Raw genomic sequence first — 22,113 nt, forward strand, 5'->3', positions numbered from 1 at the left:
AGGGATCGTGCACTAACCGTTGAAGCTCAGCGGCACTGGAGATCAGCGCCCGTACCCGGCTCGGCACGCAACTCGCCCGTATTCAGTTGTACTGCTGGCAGCTCGCACTAAAGGTCCCTAGAATGTTTTCTTTCTTTTCTTTAATAGCGCGGCTACACCTCACAGCCACAAGAAAACGAACATTTTCTTTACGCCGGAGAGAAGCGGCTATGACCATGCAAGCCGGCGTACACGGCTGCTAGGGCAGATCACGTGTTAAGTGCGATATGCCTAACATCAAGCGTGTATGGCCAGCGGTGGTTTGATCGGCTGCTCATGCTAGGCAGTCCCGGATAACGAGCAGCACTTTTCGGTATTTCAGAATAGAACGATATGGAAAGCGACAACAGGTAAACACTCCGCGCGACGGCGCCACTCGTCGCTTGCCGCCGCCGCTTGAATCTTCGCGTAATATTTCGCGCACATCCAGTTAAGCCTTCAAACATTAACTGCCACTAAACGCTTCTGCAGACACGTTTCCTTCTTCGTCTTCACGTCTGTGGCGCTTGCTAACCGTGATTTACACAGCAATTGACGAAGTGTAAGTTTCATCGCTACCACCTTCGAACTTCTCCAACATTATTTTTATAGAAATTAGCGCTTCACCAAGAAAAAAAAAATGGTATGTTGTGCACTGTTTCTCTGCTTTCATCTCCCCAATGTTGGTTTCCATTCTATTTCTCAGCTTTCCACCTACACACGCAAACTCTCGCTGCAGGAATCACTGCTGGTTATTCCCAGGGGCTTAGCAGCCACAAACAATAAATAAGTAAAAAAAATAAACACGTGTTAACGGGCGGCAGCCGCGCATTCTAGACCGGGGACGTGCTCGTCATGCCGGCGCGTGCCCGTAATGGAGCTCGAATTCGCAACCACGGGGATTCGTGAAAGACGACCAGCAAGAAAGGGGTTAATTAGCCCTTCGCCACCGGTTTCTGTTTCCCCGCTTGAAGCCTACTCAGGCGTCGCGCCGTGCATCGGCGCCTCCGGGATCGGCGCAGCCTCGCGCGGCACACAAAACGGCCCCAAAATAACAATGCATGTGATAAATAAACGCCGAAGTCACTCGAATATAGAGTAGTCACGCTCTGTTTAAGTCTGCCGACTCGAAGCTCCGGGCGACCACGCACTTCTGCAGCCGCAAATGCTACAGTACTGGATGCTTTACTCAGTGCGTATACCGCATTTTCCAGTCTACAACTCTGTTCACATGGCGGAAAGATAGGGTTTTTCCGAAGCTATATTGGCGCACGTTCTTTAGCATAATACGTCGTGGTGTAAAACTTGCGTGTGCATCATTCCTGACTTTAAAACATTATCAGGGTGAACATACACCATGAAAGCGAGGGTATAACGTAACTATTGCGTTGACTACAAACGACTACCCGGCATCTGGCTGCAGTGGATCTCCTGCCAGATAGTGGTGTCCCATAGGCGGCTGGGGCGCAAATAGCCCGCCATTGCTCTCTTCTGGAGTTCATGAAATCAGGAAACTGGTATTGGCGATATAATCAGCCCCTTTTAAAGCCCCGGGCCTTAATCAGTTCTTTTAAAAAGTGTTATCATTGATTAAACAGTAGGCACTTCGATCGAGTGGTGGATTGATTGACTAGTGTACTGAAAGACCAAGAGACAGGCAGACAGATAGACGGACGGACTGCACTGAATGACTGACTGACTGACTGGTAGATAATTTTGATTGACTGATTTATTTACTATTCATTATGCAAGTTAATGTTAATTTAATATTATTTAGTCAATGCCTTAGAAAGCGATGAAGAGTGAATAAGTTCAATAATAGAGGGAAGAACGCGGGCCAGAGATGCAAATACTTACAGTCCTCAGTATTCACATGTGTTGCTATACACAGCCAGGGCTATATGCTCGACTGCTCCAATGAAAGGGGCTAGCTCGACTAGCGAGTGCCTTATCCCTCTATCTGGAGGTAAAGTATTTCATGGTTTTCTGGCTTCTCTGTGTTGTGAGTGTGACATATCTACGATTAATTGACTCATTCGCTATATACTTATTTTTTATCGGAGGAAACGACCCGTATTCACAGGTGCAGTGCATTTGACAGCATATGCGTCGAGAAATGCAGTTGAGGCAATGTCTTTGTGAAGCCGCAGGTTTTAATCCGACACACGCGGCACATGTGGCCTTCTGGCCATCACAGGCGTGCAGTCACGAGGGCTGAAAACTAAAACTGACTCCCATGTTTGCTGCGCTATTTGAATCGCTCCATGGCCTCGGGCACTAATTTAGAAATTAATGATAAGGGCTTCTTGTACAGCGTTGCCCTTATCGCGTGCAAATGTGATATCTCGGAACGGCGACTTCAGTACATAGCGATTTTCCTCACACCATGCTGCGCGCTCTCACGCAAAGACGTGTCGGGCTGTTCGAGATGCCGATGACGGTACGATTACGGCTGTACGTGCACACTTGAGATAAGAGACGACGCCGTCGGCCTTCGTATAAGGAATGGCCCCGTTGAGATGGCCCCCGTCACCTTGAGATGAGTCGCCACGGCCGAATCGAAGCTCGTATTAAATCGATTTTGAGCTGCGGCTCATTATTTCTCTGCGCAATCTATATGCAGTCCTGGCCAGGTCATGTATAACGTCGCAGAAACTAATACCTCCGGCGCGCTCCCTAGAGGGCGGGTCATAAGCGGCACATCGTCGAGGGTAATCTGGACACCTGATAAGTGGCCTTTGCATGCAGCCTGAAGTGTGAAGTGAAGTGCCAACAGAAAAGAGTACTTAAATATACAATACGACATACATGTGAACAAATGGGCATTCTGGAGCGGCGTCGACCTCAGGAGGTCGACAAATGGGCAACAGGATGCCCATTTGTTCACCTGTACGTCACATGGTATATTTAAGTACTCTAGATCAATCTAAACCTCAAATTGACCTGAACCTCCCAGCGTGAGGTTAGATTGAGGTGAGATCAGCGATAGCTCAGTTTTTGCGAGCGCAAAGGACAATTTTAAGATCACTTGCCAAGCCCTTCATACCCGATGGCCTTTCAGCCCAGCCCGGCAGTCTACGCTTGTAATGCACAGGGATCCTGCCATTTATCCGCAATGAACCCTACCCAACGCCACCCATCTGCGGGTACTCAATATCAGCAAATTTCCTTGTACCATATTTGCCCATGTCGCTCCGCCTGACCCTGCTCAGCTGCCCTGCTAAGCTGGGTGTTGCGTTAATCCTAAAATACCCGGAATATCGCGTAAAATAACGAATGTACACTCTAGAGAGTAATACTCCTATGTAGAAGTAAAAAGAGAGTTGTGCTATAGCGCATTCCCTTTTAGCAGAGGTATAACTGAATCCTTTTTTACTTTTTGTATAGATACACTACGGTAGCATTTCGAGCCTTCAGCGTAGCGGCGCCGCCACCCCGTGGCTCCGCCGCCACGCTGTCATGTGGTTGGTCACGTGGGGCGGAGCAGCTGCCGGCGGCGCGGCGCCGTGGCTGATCACATGGTTCGTCACGTGGTTGGTCACGTGACCAGCCACGTGGTGCGGAGTTGCTGCTGCTGCTGCCGGCGGCGCGGCGCGCCGGCGAAACCGAGCTGTAACAGCTGTGCGCATGCGCCGTGTCAAGTTGGACGAAGAAGAAGGAGCGCCCAGCGAAACGGAGCGGCGAAAGACTCACTTTCCAATTCAACTGAGCAAGTTCCACTCGGCCAGGAGTAACTATCGCGTCTCTCCAGGTTTAACCTGAGCAACACCACCGCCAATTTTTTTCTGTTTAGAGAGCAGAAATGCATAGTTTTCATATCTGCTTGCTTACCTATACCCGTTCATCACATTATTGCAGAAAGTTGCTGTCTTAAAATGTTTATTAAAGGAAGCTCAAAGTACCAGCAGTCATATAGACGCAGGGGGCCTGCGGGAAGATTGCTCGCTGCAGAAGCTAAACCTTACGCGAGAAATTATAATTTTTAGTAAGCTTACTGCTGCACTTGCAGGGCATAGAATAGTTTCTGTTTCGTTATCAGTTTTTGTATGCGCCCGACTATTTTTGCGCAGCTTTATATCCTCAGTTAAATCAAGGTTGTTCTAATTCGCTAATTCTTATTGTGCAATAATAATAATTTTCGTAGCAAATTTTCTAGTTATTTCTCCCTGAATTTCTGCAGTGTAGGGACCACCAGTGACGAAATTCGGGGTAGCTTATAACCTCTTCTCGGTGGTTTCGTTTCTAGCGCTTCACAGAATTAAGAGCACGGTATCCGACTGTGCGTTCCACAAAAATTTGGCGGTTGTTTAGCTCTGGTTAAACCTGGAGTGACGCGATAGCTACAACTGGCCGAGGGGAACTTGGTCACGTGACCAACCACGTGACCAGCCACGGCGCCGCGCCGCCGGCAGCTGCTCCGCATCACGTGACCAACCACGTGACAGCGTGACGGCGCCGCCACGCCGAAGGCTCGGAATGCTACTGTAATGTAGCTATCGCTACAAAACTCCAAATTGGATGATACCCGCCGCAATGGGACTGAATCGGAACGGTGTTTTCCCTCTGTTCACGATGAGGTCGCGGGTCGAATTCGTAACTCGGAGGCCACACTTCGTCGAAATGTAAATACAATGACATCCAAATATGTAGATTTGGGTGCTCGTTTAACAGGTCCTATATATGGGGTCTATATCTGTCGCCGGAGCCTACCAGCTTTCAGCCGGTTTCATAACCGGGTACACAGCTTTGAGGCGCACAAATACATTGGGACATACGCTAATGTGCACTGATTTTTTTTGCAGTATTGCAAGCAATTGTAAACAGAGGATTTATTGGCTATGCAGGGCACGCTCGAAATCTCATAAAATAGCCAGCGCCACAAAAATACAGCGTCCCCCTAAACGATGGGTTTTCCGAGATGCTACTCTTCAGAATTGTAAAAAAAAATCAGGCCATTATGTGCAATTTATAACAACAAGGTGGATTACCTTCACCCTTCCGTGAAATTTTGGTGTTTTCATAACTCGCTGTCCCAGCGCGTGCCTCTTTATTTATGGGGTTTTAACATCCCAAAGCGATTAATGCTATGAGGGACTCGGCAAAGCAGGACTTCGGTTAATGTAACCACCTGGGGTTCATTAAACGTGCGCTGACATCGCACAGTGCATGGGCCTCTAGCATTTCGTACCCGTTGCTATAAGCGAACACCGCGGCCGGGAGCGAACCCGCGTCTTTCGGGGTCAGCATCTGAGCACCACAACCACTAAGGCTCCGCGGCGGCTTTCCCCAGTGTACTGTTTATAGGCGGCTTTAAATTACTCAGAAGAATAACTGTACTCAGAATTTTACTCATAATAACATTTACTCAGAAGAAAAAACGCATGACATTGTCTTCGTTGCCCATTTAATGTACGGCGATCGAATAAGTCGATTATGACCGTGTTCATTGCGTGACGCTGGAGGCAACTATCTCAAACAAGTATCTTAGGACAAGACGTGTTAGGATACTTCGAGAACGCAGAGTTAAAAAAAGAAACGCGAAGTGATGAAAACTAGGATGTTCGTTCAATGATCACCACGTGTGACCGCCTTGGACAACATGACGTCTCTTAAGGAAATCGCATCCCGGATCTATATCGCGCGTCATCTTTTTATATTTGTCTTGCGTTCAGCGTCACCGTGCTGGGCGGCCGTCTGCGCGGGGAGGGAAACCAAGCGTGCAGACGACAACTTGCGCGGGCTGCTGTTGTCTGCGGCGGGCACGAAACACCGCCGAAGACTGATTTGACCACGCCCACAACCAAATTGAGCTTCAAACCCGCTTGCGAAGCTACGGCAGTAAAGTTTTTCATACTAAAGCCCCGTGACAGTCCATTTACAGAAACGCCAGGTAAACCTCAGCACACGCATACGCACGAACTTACTGAGCTTTTTCGGGTCGAAATCGAATTAGGAAACTTCGACGCAGCGTCGGCTGCAATTAGATTTGAAAGATACGCCCGACTCGGTTATAAGTTTTCGGCGGCGTGTTCCGGAAGAACCACGTACGATAATTGGGTTCAGTCACGTGATGAAGACCACAAGGGGGCGTTTACGGACGTGTTCTGTGACGTACAGAGAGCTTCGTATGCTCGTATCCTTATTGTTTGGGTGCTTCTTTTTTTGGGGCAGGAATTGCTGCTCGATTATCGTTGTTGCGAGTTCGAGAACATTGAAAACACGCTTCCTCAAAATCGATACCTTCGCGATAGCATCTAACGTGAGTCCCAGCCGTATCCCTTTGCCGTTTTCGCTTGGAACGAGCAATCACGCATACATGCGGTCGCTATAATCATCGAGATGGCTTACGGAAAAATAGAGCACACTAGCGGTAGCGGCTCGCTATTGAGCGTTTCGCTGCTATTTGGAGAACTGCTGCGAAGACGGCGCAGTCGAGCTTCAAACATGAATACTGTGGAGACAGTGAAATCTATTCATGCGTAAATTTTTAACACTGATTAGAGGCAGGAGGCCTATATACTGGAAGCCCGAATTACTGCGCGAGGGAGCAGCTGATGTTTTATTGCTAACTATAGTCATGCCTAGAATTTCATAATATAATAGGTTGCGTACAGTTTCACGGCTCGAAGACGAGCATAGCATGTGTAAGCCCTCTGCATAAGTATGGCGGTAACTTCCATACGCAGGAGGGTCGTGCCACGTCCTTTATCAAGTTACTTCAACTGTATGTTCAAAGCATTTTGTGCATATCTCATGAAACGTTAAATTGAAATCCCAGAAAAAAGCGGACCTGTCTTTTGGGGCCATCAGTTCAATTCTACTGCACAGTAGAGTGTCCCGCGGACCGCTGAGAGATGGCACCAGAATAGTGCCCCGCGAACCGCTAAAGGATGGCACCAGAGTAGAGTGCGCTGCGAACAGCTAAGAGATGGCACCAGAGTAGAGTTCCCCGCGGACCGCTAAGAGATGGCACCAGAATAGTGCCCCGTGAACCGCTAAATGATGGCACCAGAGTAGAGTGCTCTGTGAGCAGCTGAAAGATGCCACCAGAGTAGAGGGCGCCGTGGACCGCTAAGAGATGGCACCAGAGTAGAGTGCCCCGCGGAACGCTAAGAGATGGCACCGGAGTAGAGTTGGCCCCGAACCGCTAAATGGTGGCACCAGAGTAGAGTGCGCTGCGAACAGCTAAGAGATGGCACCAGAGTAGAGTGCCCCGCGGACCGCTAGCAGATGGCACCAGAGTAGAGTACCCCGTGAACCACTAAGAGATGGCACCACAGTAGAGTGCGCCGCGAGCAACTAGGAGATGGCACCAGAGTAGAGTGCGCCGCGAACCGCTAAGAGATGGCACCCGAGTAGAGTGCGCCGCGAACCGCAAAAAGGTGGCACCACAGTAGAGTGGGCCGCGAACCGCAAATATATGGCAACAGGGTAGAATGCGCCACGAACCGCTAACCAATGGCATCAAAGTAGAGTTCGCCGCTAACCGCTAACTAATGGCACTAGAGTAGAGTGCGCCGCGAACCGCTAAGAGATGGCACCAGAGTAGAGTGCGCTGCGAACAGCTAAGAGATGGCCCCAGAGTAGAGTGCCCCGCGGACCGCTACGAGATGGCACCAGAACAGTGCCCCGCGAACCGCTAAAAGATGGCACCAGAGTAGAGTGCGCTGCGAACAGCTAAGAGATGGCACCAGAGTAGAGTTCCCCGCGGACCGCTATGAGATGGCACCAGAATAGTGCCCCGCGAACCGCTAAATGATGGCACCAAAGTAGAGTGCGCTGTGAGCAGCTGAAAGATGGCACCAGAGTAGAGGGCGCCGTGGACCGCTAAGAGATGGCACCAGAGTAGAGTGCGCTGCGAACAGCTAAGAGATGGCCCCAGAGTAGAGTGCCCCGCGGACCGCTACGAGATGGCACCAGAACAGTGCCCCGCGAACCGCTAAGAGATGGCACCAGAGTAGAGTGCGCTGCGAACAGCTAAGAGATGGCACCAGAGTAGAGTTCCCCGCGGACCGCTATGAGATGGCACCAGAATAGTGCCCCGCGAACCGCTAAATGATGGCACCAAAGTAGAGTGCGCTGTGAGCAGCTGAAAGATGGCACCAGAGTAGAGGGCGCCGTGGACCGCTAAGAGATGGCACCAGAGTGCCCCGCGGAACGCTAAGAGATGGCACCAGAGTAGAGTGGGCCGCGAACCGCTAAATGATGGCACGAGTGTAGAGTGCGCTGCGAGCAGCTGAAAGATGGCACCAGAGTAAAGTGCTCCGCGAACCGCTAAGAGATGGCACCAAAGTAGAGTGCGCTGCGAACAGCTAAGAGATAGCGCCAGAGTAGAGTGCCCCCCGGACCGCTAGCAGATGGCACCAGAGTAGAGTACCACGTGAATCACTAAGAGATGGCACCACAGTAGAGTGCGCCACGAACCGCAAAGAGGTGGCACCAAAGTAGAGTGGGCCGCGAACCGCAAATAGATGGCACCAGGGTAGAGTGTGCCACGAACCGCTAACCAATGGCACCAAAGTAGAGTTCGCACGAACCGCTAACCAATGACAATAGAGTAGAGTGCGCCGCGAACCGCTAACAGATGGCAGCAGAGTAGGCAGCGCCGTCGTGCGCTTGCCCAAAAAGACGCTCAGCGGAGGAGGATCGCAGTGCGTGTTGCCGAGGCCGAAGCACACAGCCGCCTTCGTTCAGCACTGCGTCTTCTGTCTGCGGTTGCCTACAGTTCAAAAATTGCAGCAGCGGCGCTCAAAAATCCCATTACCGAGAAGCGCAACCAGCGGTAAATTGTTTTCATTTCATAACTAAGCTTTTCATTTCGATTTGGTTTATTGATGAATATACATGCACCACAAAAATCGCATGCTAATAACTATAGAGCAACAGGCTCCGAAGTACATGACTTCAATGGGACCTCTGCTGCGTTGTTGAATGAAACATTTCTGTTTCTCGATCATTTTACTTCAACGACTGGTTAAGTTACAGCTCTATGTAGGTAAAAAAATTCTGAAAGGATTGCACTATAAATTTGAAAGAAACAAAATGGTGTTAATAGTTACGTTCACCCCTGAAATAAACAGTTTCCTCTTAGTTCTTGGACAGTGCATCGCGTGACACTTCACAAATTAAGATCTCGTGAAAGATATTGCGCAGCCTATATAGAAGAACGATAGTTTCGCCAATGAGTCAAATTAAGTGATCTGTCGGCTGCCAAGATGACATCCAAATGCTGGGTTCTTCTAACGTGTAACGCTAAGCTAGCACTGCTGCTCGTTTAACAGGAAGATGAAAAGGTGTCCCAAAGGTTTTCGGCAGAGAAAGCCGTCAGTCCCTCCCGATTGCAGGCACGTAACAGATTCTAAGGTCCTTTGCTTCGCTCTTCTCCACACTCATTCGTTACACAGGATACCCCCCCCCCCCCCCCTGCGTTCAGTGTATATCCGACGGCAACGCGTTTCATAATAATCAGCCGCCATCCTTAATACTGAGCGCCCAGAACAGCGTCCCGCGCCGGCTACTCAAATTAAGCTGACGTCGCATGCTGTGACGCCGTTAATAAGTTGCAAAGTAGAAATAATCAGCTCCGGAAGCGATCAATTAAAAATGATGGATCCCGAATAGAGAGATTCTGTGAACGCAGAAGAACGCCCGCCGCTCACTCGCAGACGACAACGAGCCTCCATCGTCTGCAACGTAGAACGACAGGCAACAAAAAAAAGAGGAAAAATCCCAGCTACGTCGCTGCGGTCACTGCGTATGCGGTCGTCTGCTGCTCGGTAATTATCGACTGCGAGCCGTCTGCTTAACGCTGACACCCCGCTATTACAGCATGCTTTTAATCCCTTGTTCTTTGTTTTCGCCAGGCGTATTCAGCAGCCTGTAGCCTGCCTGTCCTTCCTGCACCCAACGATGAATTCGCCTCGGTTTCCCAGCTTTTGTGCGCCGTATTTTATTCGCTTTAGGTTTTTCCTTGCTCCGTGCGTTCTCGCGGCAGTGTTCAGGTGTTCTTGTATACAGCCGCGCAGCCTCCGTGTCTACGCATAATGACGTGTACGGAATGCGACGTCTGTCAAAACGCGCTAGTGTTGCTGTCTTGCTTGCGGCGCCACGTTTCGCGCGGCAAGTGAGCTGTTCTTGTTTCGGGAGCGCGCGAGGACTCAATTTAAAAGCTGTCATCCTCTCCTCGCGTCTCGAAAGTTGCCACGCACGACGACGAAGCCGTCACGGGCTTCCGAAGGTGTGCGACAAGTGACGAGCATTGGCACCTCTTCGGAAAAGACGTGTCTAGCCACTCAGCACGTGCAGTGATTGTTTTTCTCTATGTGGTAACACTGCTTGTCAAGCTTGCAGCAAGGCTGGCAGCAACAACGGACAAGCCGCAGCCGCGGAACTATGGGAAACTAAAAGCCAAGTCTGCGAGAAAGTTGTCCACGCTCGCAATTCAGTCTTTCTTTCTTTCTTTCTTTCTTTCTTTCTTTCTTTTTTTCTTTCTTTCTTTCTTCCCTCCTTTCTTTCTTTCTTTCCTTCCTTCTTTCTTTCCTTCCTTCCTTCTTTCTTTCTTTCTTTCCTTCCTTACTTCCTTTCTTTTCTTCCTTCATTCCTTCCTTCTTTCTTCCCTGCATTCTCTCTTTCTTCCTTTCTTTCTTTTTCTTTCTTTCTTTCTTTCCTTCCTTCCTTCCTTCCTTCTTTCTTTGTTTCTTTCCTTCATTCCTTACTTCCTTTCTTTTCTTCCTTCATTCCTTCCTTCTTTCTTCCCTGCATTCTCTCTTTCTTCCTTTCTTTCTTTTTCTTTCTTTCTTTCTTTCTTTCCTTCCTTCCTTCCTTCTTTCTTTCTTTCTTTCCTTCATTCCTTACTTCCTTTCTTTTCTTCCTTCATTCCTTCCTTCTTTCTTCCCTGCATTCTCTCTTTCTTTCTTTTTCCTTTCTTTCTTCCTTTCCTTCTTTCTTTCATTCTTTCCTTCTTTCCTTCCTTCTTTCGTTCTTTCCTTCCTTCCTTCCTTCCTTCCTTCCTTCCTTCATTCCTTACTTCCTTTCTTTTCTTCCTTCATTCCTTCCTTCTTTCTTCCCTGCATTCTCTCTTTCTTTCTTTCTTTCTTTCTTACCTTCTGTTTATCTTTTTTTGCCTCGAGGGACCAAGATGCGTCGTGGATCATAAAATTTTCTTATTGGCTCGAAAGAAGTGGCGTCACCAATTCGGAGCATTCCCGCTGGCGGGGGGAAGTGACTTCAGAAGACCAGAGCATTCCCACTGGCTAAAGGAAAGCGGTGTCACCAGAATGGAAGTGACATAAATTTCGGCAAGGACATCAACACCTGCTAACGCTAAAGGTAACGAATTGCCAGCACATGATGGAATTGGGCGTCGTTGTGAATTTTTTTGCGCGGAGAATGCAGGGTGTTCTTTTGCAACGAGAAATTTTCATGGGCACTGAGGATAATGGTCACGGTGATGTCATTCTAGCAACTCCTGACGGATGGGAAAGTGTATGGGCCTACCTCACAGCTTCGACACAGTGATCAGGACGTTGCTTATGATCAACGATAAACAGCGCAATGATTATACGTAGTGAACTGACAAAGAAGGCGCCCATTGCCTTTCCATGTCTAAAAATGTATTCAGTTTTTCAACATCGCGCCCAGTAGATTAAAATTCAACGCAGTGGTCTGCAAACCTGTTTATGACCTCGGTTCTAAATAAACTAATCAGCAGTGAAAACACAAACTTTGGGTTCATCACGAAAGGGGGGACATCTGTCTACGGGCACTTTCTGCAGCAGTTATGGCTTTTACGCAGACAGATATGCAGGCATATAGCACAGTGTGTACAAACCGCCTATCTCGCTCTGCTCAGTTTCGATATGGCAAAGGCGCCCGTGTGCTGTGTGAAGTCACTGCACGTTAAAGATCGCCAGGTGGTCGAAATTATTCCGGAGCCTTCCACTACGGCACCTCTTCCTTCATTTATTCTTTCACTCCCACCTTTATCCCTTCTCTTGCGGTGTGGTTCAGGTGTCCGCCGATATCTGAGACAGATACTGCGCCATTTCCTTTCCCCCAAAACCAAAAGCAAAACCTCAAATGACCACTGTGCTATTACATTGTTCAGGCAGGGCATGTAATGCGAAGGCACGATAACCGGTGATCCTTAAGGGTAACGGAGTGAATTCCAACAGAAAGCAAGCGTAGCAGAAGGCGGCAGAAAGTTAGGTGGGAAGATGAGATTAAGAAGTTTGCGAGCATACGGTGGCTGCAGCTGGCAAAGAACAAGGTTAATTATCGGAGAGACATGGGAGAGGCCTTTGTCCTGCAGTGGGCGTAGTCATCTGACGTTGATGATAATGATGATGGCAGGTTTGCTAACGCTTGTGGAAATATGGGGGAACAAAGCCTTTCGCCCCGCCCGCACTCCCACTCCGCGGATGCAGCGTTCCCGCTCGCTAACCGCGGAGGGGTTCGTGCTCGAGGGACAAAGGGAAGGGACGACACAGCGTTAACACTCATATGCTATTTATTACACTTGCAATTAATACACAGAGTGGGCCAGCTAGCTACAAAACATCAACGAGGCATTCCTCGGAAATAGAAGGCTACGTAAGAAGGACTTCCGACTTACCGGCTGGGGCAGGGGCGCGACTTCGGAGGTATCGGCGGCGAACGTTTGTATGCGCCGATAATGGCGGCCGGGTTCTCCCGTGCGCGCCGCATTCTTGAGGCAAAGCCATTCCCTAGCATTTGCCGGGGAAGGCGACCAGAGCGCGCGTTTGCTGCGCTCGCTTCGTTGCCTGGAACCAGAAGTCCAGCGGCAAGGCACAACGGATCCCCGTGTGCTTGCCGCGGAAGGTGACGAGAGCGTGCGGCTCCAACCGCTCACGACGCTGGCCGGATCCCGAAGGGCCTCTCTCCGGTTCCGCAGAATTCCGCGTAACCTACGAGGTGGCGCTCCCGTCGCCGTTTCCTTTCCCCCATGAGGGAGACTTCCCTCCTCGCCCAGCCGGGGGTTGTCCGTCCCGACGGCCGATGATGAAGATGGGCCGCATGGAAACGGAGGGGGGAAACAGGTTCTCCACATCCCTCCCTCCTTAAATGTCGGCCTACGGTTGAACCCGTCCATGGATGCCATCGACGAAGGGGCCACGAGCGTTGCGATGATGACTGCAAGACAGCTCGTACAGGCGGGGTGCCGGGGTCATCCGATGAGCAGCAAGGTCACCAGGCACCCGTCCTTGTCCCGCGGCAGGCATCCAAAATTAGCGTGTCGGGAGGGTGTTGTTCGCGCCGACGCGCCTTTGTTGGAAGGTAGAGGGGCTGGCCCCCCCCTCGTAGCCGCTGCAAACTGCTCGCCGGAGACTCTGCAGCTCGATGACTCATGGCCGCAAGGCAGCAGGCAGAGACCATACAATGGACAGCAGGCCGGAGCAGCTTCTCTTGAACTCTGCATATCGCTCCTAGGATCTCCAAAAGTTTGCATCAAAAACAATGGAGACCGCGCAAACTCACCATTTGGTAAAATGCGGAGTAATGCAAGTGCCAAACAATCCTATCCGGCACCGCCCAAACGCTCGGTTCATTTGAACGTAGCTGGCTCTCTTCGGACGAAGCACATCCGCGGTTCGCTTTCCGGAATGGTGATGTTAAGCTCACTTGAGCTGCGTTAGCGTCTCTGGTTCCGCGAAATTATAAATTCGCTTCGCAGCCCAAAAAAGTAAGTTCGTTCGAACAAAGTCAGCTTTCTGTAGTTGAGCGAGACCTCTCGGCTCTAGCGAGGTTAAATATACAACAAGCAAGCCCGTTTGCGCGTGCTTGTGCCACGGTACGACTGTGTCCTGCCAAAAGCGACAGGCAGCTCCCGAAGAGCCTTAGGCCTACTCGCTCTTACACTTCCGGGTGCCAACAAAGGGCCAAGGACAATAGCTAGAACACAACGCCACGAGGAGATACGTTTCTGCCAAGGTGACCCTAACGCGAACGGCGCCTACCGCTTCTCGCGGTGTCGCAGCGCCCCGGTGCTTTTCCTGTAGTCACGACTGCAATCCAAAACAGCTGACTACGGCACCCGGCTCCCAGAGCCAAAGAGACAGAACAGAGAATATTTACAACTATTTACAAGAAAAATCGGGCCACCCTTCAGGCTTCCGCATTCACTCGCTTCTGGCTTGCTGTTCTCCGTGGACGTCTCGGTCTCGCTCTCCATGAGCGGACCTCGTAGGTTCACCTTCCACAGGTGTACCGATGAAGTGCTCATCAAAAGCATAGCATGCACGGCAATCCTCCCATGCTGCTATTACGCTCATCTCGCTGTCAAGAAAGCATCTTCGCCTTGCTAGCCACTCCGAATTCGGGTCAGGCCTAACGCTGTTCCAAATCCGGGCGGGCATTCCACGAACAGAACTGACTGTCGTCCCTCGTCCCAAGAGCTTGCCACACGTTGGGACGCCATTGTGGAAATATGGGGGAACAAAGCCTTTCGCCCCGCCCGCACTCCCACTCCGCGGATGCAGCGTTCCCGCTCGCTAACCGCGGAGGGGTTCGTGCTCGAGGGACAAAGGGAAGGGACGACACAGCGTTAACACTCATATGCTATTTATTACACTTGCAATTAATACACAGAGTGGGCCAGCTAGCTACAAAACATCAACGAGGCATTCCTCGGAAATAGAAGGCTACGTAAGAAGGACTTCCGACTTACCGGCTGGGGCAGGGGCGCGACTTCGGAGGTATCGGCGGCGAACGTTTGTATGCGCCGATAATGGCGGCCGGGTTCTCCCGTGCGCGCCGCATTCTTGAGGCAAAGCCATTCCCTAGCATTTGCCGGGGAAGGCGACCAGAGCGCGCGTTTGCTGCGCTCGCTTCGTTGCCTGGAACCAGAAGTCCAGCGGCAAGGCACAACGGATCCCCGTGTGCTTGCCGCGGAAGGTGACGAGAGCGTGCGGCTCCAACCGCTCACGACGCTGGCCGGATCCCGAAGGGCCTCTCTCCGGTTCCGCAGAATTCCGCGTAACCTACGAGGTGGCGCTCCCGTCGCCGTTTCCTTTCCCCCATGAGGGAGACTTCCCTCCTCGCCCAGCCGGGGGTTGTCCGTCCCGACGGCCGATGATGAAGATGGGCCGCATGGAAACGGAGGGGGGAAACAGGTTCTCCACACGCTCAAATGCAACCTTATAGCTAGCAAGCCAGAAAATAATTTCGGAAGAACAATTTGTGGGGTTTTATAATAGTGCTAAAATTTTACAATTCACTGTATGCGCTCCTGCAACTCTCCTGATTCTGCAACTGAAGCTTCCCGAATGCAAGCGATGAAAGAATACTAAAATTAGTGCTTATCAACCTGCTGAATAGAGCGAAATTTACACGATGCTGTGTTCACGCAAATTTCCTGAGGGTCGCACAGAACCTACTTCTGCATAGAGACGAAGATAATTTCAGAACTCGGACGAAGAGCGTGCGTAGATGGTGGAAAATTTATGAGTCTACCATGTTCTCGCAGATCTGGTAATGCTCAAAGATGACCTAATTGCATGCAAGCGAGGAGAGACTGTTAATCGTTGAACATTTTTTTTTGTCTCATGTTAATGTGCTGCTTAGAGAAAGACCTCCAACGGCTGTCGCTTTTCCCTACCTTGTCGCCTGCAGTATTTGACAACCTCACAGGAAATGACATTATTTTGCAGCTCTTACTATCGATAGCGCAAGAGCTGTTATGGGTAGACTAAAGCCTAAGCGCTCCCAATAGTGGTCACCAGCGTATTTCCTTCCGAGTTTGAACCGCTTATTTTTAAGCGTCTTCACAAGGCATCATGTTTGTTGGGTTATGGGTTATGGAGGCTTAACGTCCGCGACTCAGGCTATGAGGGACGCCGTAGTGAAGGGCTCCGGAAATTTCGACCACCTGGGGTTCTTTAACGTGCACTGACATCGCACAGCACACGGGCCTCTAGAATTTCGCCTCCATCGAAATTCAGCCGCCACGGCCGGGATCGAACCCGCGTCTTTCGGGTCAGCAGCCGAGCGCCATAACCACTGAGACACCGCGGCGGGTTGCATCATGTTTGTGTCAGATCTCGCTGTACATATTTCGCTTCCTCTTTCAGAAAACCGAAGGCTACGGCCGTAATTGTCGAGGTGATAGACTGTTGGTGTTTCACTGGTAATTAGAATCAGGACCTTTGATTGAGTTGAGTATCGGATGAAATACATTCGCAATATTTACTCTTCCGGTAAGGGCGATGTTAATCCCAGCCAAGTAGAACATCACGCGTGCTGCATAAGGTGTAAACTGCGCCGGACAGGTAAAGATAAGCGCGGAGGGCTCCTTGAGGTCCGTTAAGTTCAGAGAGGTTAGTTAAATGCTTTACACTCCAGGCGATTTCTCCCCCTTTGGCGAGTAACGAAGACCATTAGCATCTGGAGACGAAAGACGTAGCTCTATGCCGACGTCAAGAACAAAAGACTAAGTGTTTACCCCTCGGTAGGAAGCCGCCGCGGTGGCTGAGTGGTTACGGCGCTCGGCTGCTGGCCCGAAAGACGCGGGTTCGATCCCGGCCGCGGCGGTCGAATTTCGATGGAGGCGAAATTCTAGAGGCCCGTGTACTGTGCGATGTCAGTGTACGTTAAAGAACCCCAGGTGGTCGAAATTTCCGGAGCCCTTCACTACGGCGTCCCTCATAGCCTGAGTCGCTTTGGGACGTTAAACCCCTATAAACCAAACCAACCGCGGTAGGAAAAAGAAGAACGGACGTACGAACGACATCATATTTAAACCGCGCCACCTTGATCTGCCCCGCTGTAAGTCACCAACTTTTATGGCGTGTATGCTGCTTATGAAACACTCGATTATTCAAGTTGTTCGTAAGCAAGGCCAACACCGATGTCTGGGCAGAGGCCAGGACTGCGTGCTTCAAGAAAGGCTTAGTGGAATCGGAGCAAATGGAAAGTGAGAATGCGGCGATGTCTATGATATGGCCAAACGGACGAATTGGTTATTTGAAAATAAAGTTTTTCAGTCAGTCAGTGATTCATCTTTCAAGGGTAAACAGCGCGAAAGACGTATAGACGAAAAGCAGAGAAAACACAGGACAAGTGCTTGTCCTGTCTTTTCTCTGATTCTGTCTACGTCTTTCGCGCTGTTTGCCCTTAAAAGATGTGCATATGTCGTTTTTCGCAACGTAAATGGACGTGAGTTGCACGGTCCGCGCAGAAGATTTACAAAATTTCATTTAATTGCTTTAAGCAGGTGGGTTTGTAATGTCTGGCAACGAAGCGTGGCTCTGAAGTGGTAAATGGCCCGTCGTCGTCCTGGCACAGTACATTCAACGCCACTCGGCTCAGTCCGTGACTAATTCTGTATTATGAAGAGACTGGCACTACTCTTGTAAAAATGGTCTGTAGACTTTTTATAGGCTCTATTGTCTCTTTATAGACATTTATTTCTGTATATTCATGTCCTACAGACTCTCTATGGATAAAACTGTACTAAAGGTGTAGGCCATAAATCTATATATTGTCTGTAGAATTTTTACTGACCACAGACTATTCATTAGGATTTGTCTATGGAGAGTCTATAGACTTTATAGACGGAATTCGATGCACAGTCTGCAGACTAAGTAATTTTTTTAGGGTTAAGGCCTATCCCGGCGTACTATCGCTGTGTTTCGAAGACCCCAGCGGTGGCCTAGTCGTTTGAGCAGCCGCCTCACATGCGGGAGGTGCGGCGTTCGATCCCCACCGCCCCCGGGTAGCCACCGGTGATACAATGGGTACAAGCTTTGCCCTCTCTGGTGCTCGACTTCTTCAGGGTGAAATGCTTGGGAAATGGGTCTTTGTCGCCACCTTGAGAAAAAGAAAAAACCTTGCGCCATGGCGCTCTTTGGCCACATATGCCCTTGCGCCATAAAAATGCGCCATCATCATCACTATCGCCGTGTTCGGCGGATATAGGAGACCACAGAAATGCGGCGGCGGCGGCGGCGAGCAAGGAATACCGTGCCAGCTGCAAAGCCCGGCGCGTCAATACACGCAAGTCCTGGTCACAATGTTCGCCCGATGAACGCCGTTACAAGCGCGTTGTCGATATTTTAAACGCCAATAAAGCGTTTTAGTGGATGTTTAGCGTTTGTGTCCTTTCTTGTCCTTTTTTTTTGCGCAATCAACCCTCATGTGCATTACCCGCTAGCCTGAAGCATCACCCTTCTAAGTTTTAAAGCTTACCAAAGCCTGCCGCGGAAGCATATGGCAGTAAAACAGCCAACCAGTGTGCCCATAATATCGATACGTTCGATAAATGACGAAATGGCTGTACTTATCTCTTCCATGTGCATCATACATAGCCATGCATTCGGAAGGCTGAACCGGTTGATGCGATGGTATGGTGGATAGAGCGCCCGGCTCCGAGAGCATCAACTTAGTTGAGAAACTGGCGTTGAGATTTGCTTGACGATCGCATGGGTGCAGTACTCATTCCAGAACTCCAGTGGCCGGATCTAAGTCACGAACCTGCAGAACGAGCTTTAGCTGATCTTACAAGGAGATGGTAGTCAGTTGTGCCCACCACGGCTCGTAAGCCGTTCTTTTACTGGGAAGTACACTTGCGAGCTTCTCGCCAAGTTGTGAGGCGCTATCGGGGCGAAGCGCAGAGCAAAGGTTGCGAAACGCCTCCGCCTGCTCCATGACAACGCGCCGGCTCACTCAGCTCAGATGACGGCGACACATGTGACATTTTTAGGTTAAGAAATTTTACCCCATCCCCCATATTCTTCCGACCTCGCACCTAGTCACTTTTTTTCAAGCGATGTTTATTGCCTCGGAGCATAAAAGGGTATGTAATGATGGTTGACGAGCATGCTTAAATAAATTTAAAAAAGGTTGGCTGATCTAATAAAGTCAAGGAGTGAACAATGATGTGGCCCCTGCCTCCAAGCGGTATATGAGTCCGGATTGTTCGGCGAGAGACCCACTGCCGCCAGGTGCCGAATTCTCGTCGGCTTCAGCGCCCGGCAAACCCACAGCAGTGACTTCTTCCTCGTCACGCGTATGAAGAGCAAGCTGCGCGGAAAACATTTTCGGGACGACGAGGAAGTTTTTGCTCAAGTGGAATTCTTTCTGAACTCCGAAAAGGAGGACTTCTACAGCGCTGGACCCGCCGCGGTGGCTCAGTGGTTAGGGCGCTCGACTGCTGATCCGGAGTTCCCGGGTTCGAACCCGGCTTCTGCGGCTGCGTTTTTATGTAGGAAAAACACTAAGGCGCCCGTGTGCTGTGCTATGTCAGTGCACGTTAAAGATCCCCAGGTGGTCGAAATTATGCCGGAGCGCTCCACTACGGCACCTCTTTCTGCCTTTCTTCTTTCACTTCCTCCTTTATCCCTTCCCTTACGGCGCGGTTCAGGTGTCCAAAGATATATGAGACAGATACTGCGCCATTTCCTTTCCCCACAAAAAAACAACAACCAATCTACAGCGCTGGTCTCCGGCAGCTAGTTCATCGTAAGCAGAAGTAGTGGCCGTGTGGTAAGAATATGTAGAAAAAGATTAAACTCCCGCAAAAGTTTCATTCTTTCATCTCTGTTTCTTCTTGCCAATAACACGAACTTTACGAACGCCCTATAGATATGGGTCGTCTTTAAAGGTGCAGCCTTGTCCGCACAATCCCCGAAACGTGGAAGAGTGTGCGACTTTCGTCGCGCCAGACACAGGTGTCAGTGTATTGAGTGAGTACAATGCATTTCGCTCTATTTATGCAGGGTTCAAGGTGAGTTTTGCTGTATTTGGCGCCAGGCTACAACATCTGCTGTACTTTGCTTTTTCCGCGCTGGAGGGTATCTCCTACCGTTAGGACGTAGTGTTCCTATTCGTTCGTTATGTCTGACGGAACGGGTGTGAGCTCAGGATGGGTAGGACCCGCTCGATTGATTAACGAGGTGATGGTTGGATTCCCCCTGCGGTCAGGGCATTTTATGTTTTCTTTCAGCTTTATCCCTGTTTGGATGAACGGTTGTACACCTACGTTGCTCTATTCGTACGAACAGTTGTGCCTTAAGGGATGAAGAGTCTACTGTTTAACCTCTCTACATTTCGAGAGGGACTAATGGTTGTGGGAACGCAGTTAGTCCCTTAAAGGACCAATGTTCTTTCCAAATCGACGACAAACTACTCCGAGCGTAAGGGCACTTCCTTCGCTCCAAGAAGAGCTGAAAAATCTTCGAGTTAAGTTTATTCTATATCTTCTGGATATGCGAAAATCACTATACACATTCAATAAGGCTAATTACCTGGGAGCCTTTTTCCAAAAATTGGGCGCTGTTAATATGCAGTAAGCAGCAAACAACACAGGAGCCGTTAGCATATTATCAGAAAAAGAAAAAAGAACCTATAAAATACATGCATACAAAAAAGGAGCCATACATATTTCGATATCTGGCAAGAGTAAACTCAGCGACCACAACCTTTATTAAAACAAAGCTATACATTTACCTGAGGAAATTTACAATACAGACTTAAAAATTCTTGGCACAAAAGTTTTATGCTTGAATTTAAAGTAGGTCAAATGTAAGAAAAACATACCAGACTTACGGATGACTTAACTCGTTCCTCTGGTAGTAAGCTGAAATAATTTTTGGCTGGTCGCACTGTTTGTATCGTGGTTAGGCGTTTAAGTGTGTTATTGTGCGCTGGGGCTCTAGTGCGCTTCTATTCTAAAAAAAAAAAACAGCCATTACAAGATGTTCAAAAAGGATGACAATTAAAGGCGTTTGGTGCCGATTCAGTCTGAGAATCTGGAGTTGGATGAAGGCGGCGACAGGCAGAAATACACCTCACACACACAAGACGCTGACCTAAAGTTGAGACGCACACATTAGCGCCGTGTGTGGGTGTGAAGCGCACGCATATTACTCTGTCATCTTATCCGCCCTGCTTCAGAGTGTGGTTGACATTCCTAAACCCTTAGCCACACGGTGTGCTCGAATTGTGCGTGCGACTTTTAAATTTTTTTCGCAGCGCATAGCGCTCTAATGAAGTCATTAATGGTGGCTAAATTTCACATTCCTGTTGGACCGAATGACTGAGCAGCTTCCTGTCTGGGGAAAAGAATCGCTTTTCTGGTTTTGTGGAACAAGAAGTAGAGATGGACGTCGCGAAGGTGTACGGTCCTCCTATGGTGCGCTGTCTGGTGCTGTTACTTTTTTCTTCGCTGACGCGGTGGAGCATTTTACTCAAAGACAGCATAGTTGAGTTAAAGTTGTAGTGTAAAAAACCTGCTATGAAAAGTAAAACAATTCATAAATGTGTTTCTGAGAAGAATACGGCAGCAATTCCGCGAGCGTGAATTAGTTCCGCCGCGTTCATTAGTTACTGGTGCTTTTGCGCCATGCATCTTGATTTTTTTTTTGTGAGACATGGGAGTCTAAACGTACAAAATTTCTGATTTTTATTTATAGTACAACATAAAACATGTTTGAAAGGATTCGCAGGGGCTGCTATACAATTCCGATTGTCAAAATTTCTCGCGATACATCACGAAGCCATCACTTTTCTTCACATATAGTACTCGTAGGCCGTTTGGACGAGAAACTAGCTCTAGGACTACTTGCAGCAGGATTTTCTTCAGGAAGGCGTCCAGAACCTCTGTAAAATAGAACACGTAAATCCAGTCGTGTAGTTTGCTTCGGGTCATATCGCTGTGTGACCTCAGTGGGCTATTGTGCAGCAGCCTACAGGCAAGTAAGGTCACGGCAAAACTGTTCTCCGGAAGATCCTACCTAAGCACACAGCGATATAACAGGAAACTTATTAACGCACACATCGCTGAACTACAATTGATCGGCAGCTTGTGTCATTGAGATCCGGTCTGACAGAGAGGATTTCAGTGTCGCCACTGGCATCGCAAGGAATATCTGAGAGGCTTAGTCGCCGGCCTTGAGCAGTCTGAAATCGACGCTCCACGCCAGGAGCCGATGACGAATAAAGGAAGAATTCCACTTATATGCCTTTATTCCTTTATTCAGTATGCTCCAACTGTAGCCCAGCATTTGGTTTTACTTTCGATGATGAAAATGATGCGAAGCGCGCCACCACAAAAGCACTCACGCGCAAGATATACAAACT

General features: G+C 49.4%; 1 protein-coding gene across 1 annotated transcript in view; it reads left to right on the forward strand.

Annotated features, from left to right (window-relative positions):
* The window catches only part of LOC144101591 (uncharacterized), a 271,204-nt gene that overhangs the window by 125,102 nt on the left and 123,989 nt on the right, over positions 1-22,113 (forward strand). The gene's annotated exons all lie outside the window — the stretch shown is intronic.

Source organism: Amblyomma americanum, chromosome 8 (assembly GCF_052857255.1).
Source record: "Amblyomma americanum isolate KBUSLIRL-KWMA chromosome 8, ASM5285725v1, whole genome shotgun sequence".
NCBI classification, from domain to species: Eukaryota; Metazoa; Arthropoda; class Arachnida; order Ixodida; family Ixodidae; genus Amblyomma; species Amblyomma americanum.